This window comes from Triticum aestivum, chromosome 7B (assembly GCF_018294505.1).
Source record: "Triticum aestivum cultivar Chinese Spring chromosome 7B, IWGSC CS RefSeq v2.1, whole genome shotgun sequence".
Taxonomy (NCBI): domain Eukaryota; kingdom Viridiplantae; phylum Streptophyta; class Magnoliopsida; order Poales; family Poaceae; genus Triticum; species Triticum aestivum.
The window spans coordinates 147,790,589-147,799,506 of record NC_057813.1 but is presented as its reverse complement, the minus strand read 5'-3'; the positions used below and the strand labels follow the sequence as shown (position 1 = coordinate 147,799,506).

The 8,918-nt window shown below is 43.8% G+C and overlaps 1 long non-coding RNA gene across 2 annotated transcripts; it reads left to right on the top strand.

Moving 5' to 3' along the window:
• The first annotated feature begins 5,258 nt into the window (after nt 1–5,258).
• On the top strand, nt 5,259–8,168 carry LOC123158899 (uncharacterized). 2 transcript variants are annotated; one of them, XR_006479380.1, is made up of 4 exons: nt 5,259–5,920; nt 6,012–6,671; nt 6,883–6,968; nt 7,837–8,168. It is a non-coding gene; the product is annotated as an uncharacterized lncRNA (long non-coding RNA). The 2 variants fall into 2 exon arrangements; XR_006479381.1 differs by having other exon boundaries at nt 7,822–8,168.
• Nucleotides 8,169–8,918: the final 750 nt, after the last annotated feature.

Sequence of the window (8,918 nt, the reverse complement as noted above, 5' to 3'; positions counted from 1 at the left end):
TTCCACCGCCTCAACCTTCTTTACCCATGAGATACCATCTTGGAGCCTATTCTGGTGCTCCGTCGGAGGGGGAATCGATCATGGAGGGCTTCTACATCAACACCATAGCCTCTCCGATGAGTTTTGAGTAGTTTACCACAAACCTTCGGGTCCATAGTTATTAGCTAGATGGCTTCTTCTCTCTCTTTGATTCTCAATACAAAGTTCTCCTTGATCTTCTTGGAGATCTATTCGATGTAACTCTTTTGCGGTGTGTTTGTCGAGATCCGATGAATTGTGGGTTTATGATCAAGTTTATCTATGAGAAATATTTGAATCTCCTCTGAATTCTTTTATGTATGATTGGTTATCTTTGCAAGTCTCTTCGAATTATCAGTTTGGTTTGGCCTACTAGATTGATCTTTCTTGCAATGGGAGAAGTGCTTAGCTTTGGGTTCAATCTTGTGGTGTCCTTTCCCAGTGACAGCAGGGGCAGCAAGGCACGTATTGTATTGTTGCCATCAAAGATAAAAAGATGGGGTTTATATCATATTGCTTGAGTTTATCCCTCTACATCATGTGATCTTGCCTAATGCGTTACTCTGTTCTTATGAACTTACTCTAGATGCATGCTAGATAGTGGTCAATGTGTGGAGTAATAGTAGTAGATGCAGAATCGTTTAGATCTACTTGTCACGGGCGTGATGCCTATATACATGATCATGCCTAGATATTCTCATAACTATGCACTTTTCTATCAATTGCTCGACATTAATTTGTTCACCCACTGTAATACTTATGCTATCTTGAGAGAAGCCACTAGTGAAACCTATGGCCCCCGGGTCTATTTTCCATCATATCAGTTTCTGATCTACTTTATTTTGCAATCTTTACTTTCCAGTCTATATCACAAAATTACCAAAAATATTTATCTTATCTTATTACTCTATCAGGTCTCACTTTCGCAAGTGGTCGTGAAGGGATTGACAACCCCTTTATTGCGTTGGTTGCGAGGTTCTTGTTTGTTTGTGTAGGTACGAGGGACTTGCATGTAGCCTCCTACTGGATTGATACCTTAGTTCTCAAAAACTGGGGGAAATACTTACGCTACTTTGCTGCATCACCCTTTCCTCTTCAAGGGAAAACCAATGCAGTGCTCAAGAGGTAGCAAGCACATGCTTGGCTGGAAGATGGACGAGCGGAAGAAAGCACATCCATTCTATACTAAGCACGTGCACACACATCCGTGGATGAACCGCCATGGCAAGAGAGTAAAGAGGCTAGTGTGCGGCAACGATTCACAACCTTCTGCACAAGCAAAGACATTGACATGTAAATATGCAAAAATAGTTACGATGAAAGAAAGCACATGTTCATATTAAGAAGGCCTCTAACCTGTAGAGTACTCCTAACGAGCCCGTCTGTTTTTGGACCAGGTGCGCCGCCAAGCACCACATTACTATCATCGATACATCTCCATAGCTCCATGCCCTGAATAAAACATATGTGACACACCACTCATGAAGAAATGACACATGTTCATATTTCAAAAAAGAGACAAGAAAGATATACTACTCGGTCATGCAGAGGGCCATAATCTAGGTGCGCTCCAATGGTCTCCCAAATAGAGTTGTTGAATGTACCATCGGCAGCCTCACTTGGCATTACTTCCAAGCAATCGTCACGAGTCCGAGCACCCTTATGGATAACTCTGTACTCTTTGCGAAGCCACTCCAAATGCCTTAAATATGCCCCCTCGTCGTTGTCAGGTGTGTGATCATCTTCAACTCGGGCATTCCTCTGAGCATTCCACGTGTCCACCCACATAAGATGGTGATCCTCCCAATCAGTGACATTCTTGTTGTTTTGCCGGCTTGTCCTACAAAGCATGAGAATAGTATCTGTATCAATTTCATTTTTCCGTGGTACACATTGATCAACATATGGTACAAAAAAATCTCACCTATGTAGCACCACACTTGTCTCAACATAATATGGCGGGGTTCCTTTTTTTACTCCAAATTGCTTTGAAACACGATGTGGAAGATGCCACTCGATCGCAAAAAAGCATATCATTGGGGCGACACACACGTCAAAGATGTTGGTCATGAAGGCACATATTGCTCAAAGGGAACTGCCTAAGTACCATGTACGTGTTGGGAACGTAGCATGCAATTTCAAAAAAATTCCTACACTCACGCAAGATCTATCTAGGAGATGCATAGCAACGAGAGGGCAGAGTGTGTCTAGGTATCCTCGTAGACCGAGAGCGGAAGCATTTGACAATGTAGTTGATGTAGTCGAACTTCTTCTCGTTCCGACCGATCAAGCACCGAACGTACAACACCTCCGAGTTCTGCACACGTTCAGCTCGATGACGTCCCTCGAACTCTTGATCCAGCAAAGTGTCAAGGAAGTAGATGAGTTTCGTCAGCATGACGACTTGGTGACAGTGATGGTGAAGTGATCCGTGCAGGGCTTCGCCTAAGCACTACGAGAATATGACCGGAGGCGTAAACTGTGAAGGGGGGCGCCGCACACGTCTAAGATAATGTCTCGGCTTGTGTGGCACTCCCCCATGTATATATAGGTGGGAGGGAGGGAGAAGCAGCCCTAGGGGTGCCCCAAGTAGGAGGGATCCTACTTGGGCTACTGCCGTAGGCCGGCACCCCCCCCCTTCCTTCTTTTGGCGATGAGGGGAAGGAAGGGGGAGGTGGCGCCCCCCCCCCCTTTCCTTTCTCCCACCAAGGGGGAAAGGCAGGAGGAGGTGGCACCCCCTCCTTTCCTTCCTCTAGGGCCAGCGGCCAGGGAAAGGGGCGCACCAGCCCCTTGTGGGCTGGTTTGTCCGTCCCTCGGCCCATTAAGCCCATATCTTTGCCTGGGTTGCCCGAAACTCCTTTCCGTTGACCCGATATGTACCCGGTACCCTCCGGAACACTTCCGGTGTCTGAATATTATCGTACTATATATCAATCTTTACCTCTCAACCATTTCAAGACTCCTCGTCATGTACGGGATCTCATCCGGGACGCTGAACAACATTCGGTCACCAAATCACATAACTCATATAATACAAAATGGTCATCGAACATTAAGCGTGCAGACCCTACGGGTTCGAGAACTATGTAGACATGACCGAGACATCTCTTCAATCAATAACCAATAGCGGAACCTAGATGCTCATATTGGCTCCCACATATTCTATGAAGATCTTTATCGATCGAACTGTTATGACAACATACGTTATTCCCTTTGTCCATCGGTATGTTACTTGCCCGAGATTCGATCGTCGGTATCTTCATACCTAGTTCAATCACATTTCCGGCAAGTCTCTTTACTCGTTCCATAATACATCATCCCGAAACTAACTCATTAGTCACTTTGCTTGCAAGACTTCTTATGATGTGTATTATCGAGAGGGCCCGGAGATACCTCTCCGATACTCGGAGTGACAAATCCTAATCTTGATCTATGCCAACCCAATAAACACCTTCGGAGATACCTGTAGAGCATCTTTATAATCACTCAGTTACGTTGTGACGTTTGATAGCACACAAGGTATTCCTTCGGTCTCCGGGAGTTGCATAATATCATAGTCGGAGGAATATGTATTTGACATGAAGAAAGCAATAGCAATAAAACTAAACGATCATAATGCTAAGCTAACGAATGGGTCTTGTCCATCACATCATTCTTCTAATGATGTGATCCCGTTCATCAAATGACAACACATGTCTATGGTTAGGAAACTTAACCATCTTTGATTAATGAGCTAGTCTAGTAGAGGCTTTCCAGGGACACAATATTTTGTCTATGTATCCACACATGTATAAAGTTTCCGATTAATACAATTCTAGCATGAATAATAAACATTTATCATGACATAAGGAAATATAAAATAACAACTTTATTATTACCTCTAGGGCATATTTCCTTTAGTACGCCTCCAATTGACCTACATCACAACATGTCACTCGCTCATGCACAACAAAAAAATCTGTAATGATGGCAAGGCATTTGATAATTACCTTGTTGCAACTAAGCATGTCAAGCTTGCTTATGTATGCCTTGTACCGCCCCATGGCGGCGATACTCGACACTTGGACATTAGACCACGTGTATGCGATAGTGGGGTACCGCTCCTCATCCCCATCAAAAGGCCACTCCCAAGGTTCTTCCGGAGCAATGGTGATGTTATGGCCCATAGGGATACGCTCCCACATCCAAATCTGTAGGGCCCAAACAAAACCACCAAGACAAGATTTTGGCTTACTCCTCATACATGCTCTGTCCAACTGCACATTTGTACACACATCAAACAATCAATGCAAAAATCTCTTCCATATAATGAGAATGCATCATAGTAAGCATTACCTGACGGTACAAGAAGGCTAGTGACGCCGACCTCCAACTCCACTTAACATCCCAGTTATGAAGAGGGTCAAAGAACATCCACGAGGTTGTGTCTCCCATGTCGTCAGGAAACACCACTTGGGTCAAAAGATTCCATAAGTAAGCCCTGGCGTACCTCTCCACAACAGCCGAAGTGGCATTCTCTGGGCACTCGTAAAAATTTCTTGTAGCCACGAGAACAAAACACCGGATGGCCTACTATCCTTCTTTGTTTCATGAATCCACGGGGGAGGTTCAACACCAACCAATCCTGCAACCCGTTGTCGTCACCCCTCCACTTCACCTTCCCGATAAGAGCCCTTCCTTCAATCGGAAGCCCGGAGATCATCGCAATATCCTCCAAAGTGACGGTCATCTCACCGAGAGCAAGGTGAAAAGAGTGCGTCTCCGGCCTCCAACGGTCTGTAAGGGCGGTAATGGCCGTCAAATTCAGCCATGGTGGTGTGCCTTTAAAGTTGAGCACAAACTGGAGAAGATTCATTCTCCTAAAATAAGGCTCGTAGCGATGGTCATACTTCAGGGACTCACGTGGGTTGTGGCCTCTCAACCGAAGTATTGGAGGAACCTACAAAAAACACATGCACAATTTATATTTAAATTTAAATATATTATAACTGAGCACCCTTCCAGCCCTCTCACGCCATCAACAACCACAGCCATTTATTTTCGCGATTGAGCCACTTCTGGCCGTCTATTCACGGTTAAGGCGTTGTCTCCCTCGTTTTTCAGCAAGTGGGCCGACTGTCCTATAGGGAAGCTACTCCCGTGAAAAAATCGAAGCGCGCTGGTTGATTGGGCCTCTAGCTAATTCGGCGTTACGAGCGAGAAGCCCATCGCAACGGAGAAATAACACGATATCTCTCCTCACCCACCCACGACCTCTCTCCTCCTAAAGAAACCCACACGACCTCTCTCCTCGCTCGCGCCCCTCCCTCTCCCACGCGGATGACAATGGCGACCGCGGCGTGTCCGCTTCCCATGGTCGTGGCAGTCCTGCCCGCGCAGACAATTGGGCTTGCAGCGCCTCACCTCCTCGACCTCCCGTTCCGGCGGACCATCCCTCCGGAAACCGCCAGCAGCTGGATGCGACCTCAAGTGGCGTCGTCCTTCCCAGATCTGGGCCAAGCGGCTTTTGCCCTCCCTCTTCGACGGGAGGTGCCCATCCCGCAATTTGTCTTCGAGCAGCCGCACCCACCGGGACGCACCTGCTTGCCGGGCTATGACGCCACCCATCCCTAAACCGCTGGCGGCGGCGGCAACAAGCCGGCGACGCCTTCGCCAAGGTTGCAGCGATGGAAACCACACTAGGGTTCCGGGTGCTGTTGGGAGGGGCGAGCGTGCGGCATGGGCCTCTAGCCTTTGGGACACATCTCCACACGCATAAGCTAGGATCTTGCAGCAGCGGTGGCGGCAAATGACGCCCCATCTTCCCTTAGCCGGCGACGGTTGATCAACGCGGTGACAGCATGCACTGCCCCTGTCCTTCACATCTCAATGTCGCAGTCGTGGCCTTCCTCGTCCATCAGAGGTGCTCAACCATCTAAACACTAACCCTCCCTCATCTTATTTCAGATCGTAACTCTGTTTAATTCAATCATACTCTGTTTTTCTTGGTACAGGGGAATCTTGGTGGGCAACTTCTTCTTCGCCATGGTTCTCCAGCAACTGCACAAGTAGGTCGGGTCTCTCGGATTGGTGCCCCGTGGAATTCAGATTGTAGGTGATGTATGGCGCTGCACAAGAGAGGACATGTCTATTGGAAACAACTAAATTTCTCTGTGCCATGCTACTGCATGAACTACCGAATCCATAAGCAACTCTACACACAAGAGTTCAGGGTTGAATAGAGTTGTTCCCTCCACATGGTTGGAAATTAAGGTTTTGTGTATACAAAGTTTCAGTATTGTTGGCTTGTCATATTATTCGGTGGTCACCTACCCAAGCAACAAGCACGGATTGTGGAAGAAGTGAAAAATATACTAGAGATTATATGTGTTCGAAATCAAATGCTAGCCCTAGAAATATTAGTCGAACAAGTCGTTCAAATCGTTATTTTAGTAATGTATATAAGTCAATACAACTTTGGTAATCAAGTTGATCAAATTTCTTCTTTTTATTTACCTTTTTTTCTCTGAACCATTTTTATCCTTTTCTTCCTGAATCACATAACTAACATAGTTTAACTATCAGGTCTTCAGTATAAACGGACAAAGGAAGAAATGTTCTTCAAGTCTCAAGCATTGTTGGGTTCTGACGGTGAGAATATCTTTTACAGTGAGGTAACGACATAACTAGACATGTACAACAAGTTTGCAATCGTTATCAGTGTTCTGCCTAGCTCATGGTGCCTTAAGTTGCTTCCATTATCTTTCTATGAATCTATCAAAATCTAGCTTTGGTACTGATGCTTTTGAATGCTCACTTGTATTTACTTAACTAAAAGCTACCAACTGTGATACATAATTTCCAAGTTTTTTTCGTATCTACCAGCTTTTGGCTATCCTGGGTGGTGGAATGGTGCTAGAGGGTTCTCAGTTTAATGCCAAGTATTTTGACAGCAAGATGGTATAGCTGCAGTAAGTTACCTCTCTGCCGCTTTTTTTTATATTAAACTTTGGAGGTCATAAGAAGCTTTCTTTCTTGTTCGATGACACCATGTACTTTGTGTAATGGTTGCAATATTCATGAACCAAGCTGACACAAACCAAATACCTTTGCAAATCAATTGTTGACATGAACTTTGGGATTTTTCACTTCATATGTCGAAATGCCTACGAATATTGTTGAGATGAACCTCTAACAGAACCTTCTGAGAGGCATATACACTTGTGGTATAAAAACTCCTGCCCGTACATGCTGCATACCAATATAAATTTTGATCATCTTACAAATCCAACACTTCCATAATTAATTATTGGTAGGGTGGGAATTTACTATGACTCAGTTAGCAAAGCGGGTCTCACCTGCAGAGGATATGATAAAATATTCCAGAGCCCGAGGAAGAGAAATAAAACAATATGGTTATTTCTATGATGAAAGATATGAGAAGTCAGCTTTATTTAAATATGAAACATACGTAAATTATTCAGAAATCGTATCATGAGAAGCCCTCACTTAAACTGAACGAAACGTTGCTGGTTTTTATCCAAATGTTGGAATGTGGCCAAACTATGTGATTTCTTTATGCTTGGAGGCAATCATAATGACATAGACTTACTGTGCCCGTTTTTAGTTTACCTTTACGTTTAATATGCCCTGTTATGAAAATGCTACTGAAAGTAGAATATGACATTCAGGTTAATGTACATTTTTTTTCTTCATTTCCTTTAGTTACTAAATTTGTCTTGGGTCATCTTTAGGCAATCATTTCTTTTATCATACATATCAAAAGTCCCCAAGTTGCTACTCCAGATATTTATTCAAATTCAGGGCATTTGGTTTCAGAGTACTGCTTGCTTGGACAACGATGTAGTTTATGGACTTTGGATAGCAACTTCCGTTCCAAGATTCTGGAGATCTCTTACCTCTTGATCGAAGTTCCATGGGGATGACGTCCAAATTCCAAGACTCCTGTTGACAAGAGGTTGAGTACAGATATGTCACATTATGACATTTCTGCCATTAGGACGCACTATTTTAGAACCCATTGTGGGTTTGGTCATTTGTCACCCATTCTTTTTAATATTGGCTTCCCAAAACCCCATGTAACTATATAATTTGGTATAAAACATCAATGCATATTGTCATTTTGATTTTGATAAACAGTTGTTTCCTTACAACAATGAGGTAATATGTGATAGCACTAAGTAATGTGCTACCGTGAGCAACCATGCTAGATGCCTGTGTCGGTTCACAACATTCGTTTCATTGGGAGCTATATTTTGAGGGTCAACCGGGAGAACCTACGGGAATGATCTTATTTACTCCCTTTGTAAAGAAATATAAGATCATTAAGATCACTATTTACAAAGAGAGTACATAAAGATCACTATTTACAAAGAGAGTACGTAACATGTTATCGATCGTCCAGCTTATGTATCTATTTATGACCTAATTTGGAGCATACCGGATCTTGCTCATGCCTCCTTACATTTATATTAACTCCCATCACTAATTTGGAGCATACCGGATCTTGCTCATGCCTCCTTACATTTATATTAACTCCTATCACTAATTTGGAGCATACCGGATCTTGCTCATGCCTCCTTACATTTATATTAACTCCTATCACTACATGGACAAATTGACGGGCGCGACAACGCGCGCCATCAATGATCTAGTACTTCTCTAAACTACTCACAATATGAGAATCAACCATGTAGATACATAATTACCTTCCCTCTTTCCACTAGCACAACATGATGCTTCTCCTCGTAATAATCGTCAAGGCTGGGATATTTATCCAGCTCAAACATCCTACAAAATAAGGTCAATGGATTTGTCATGATATATGCTTAAAATTATGACCACGTCATTTACAAAATCGTGTGAGAAACTACTACAAATTATCCCAAAGATACAAATCA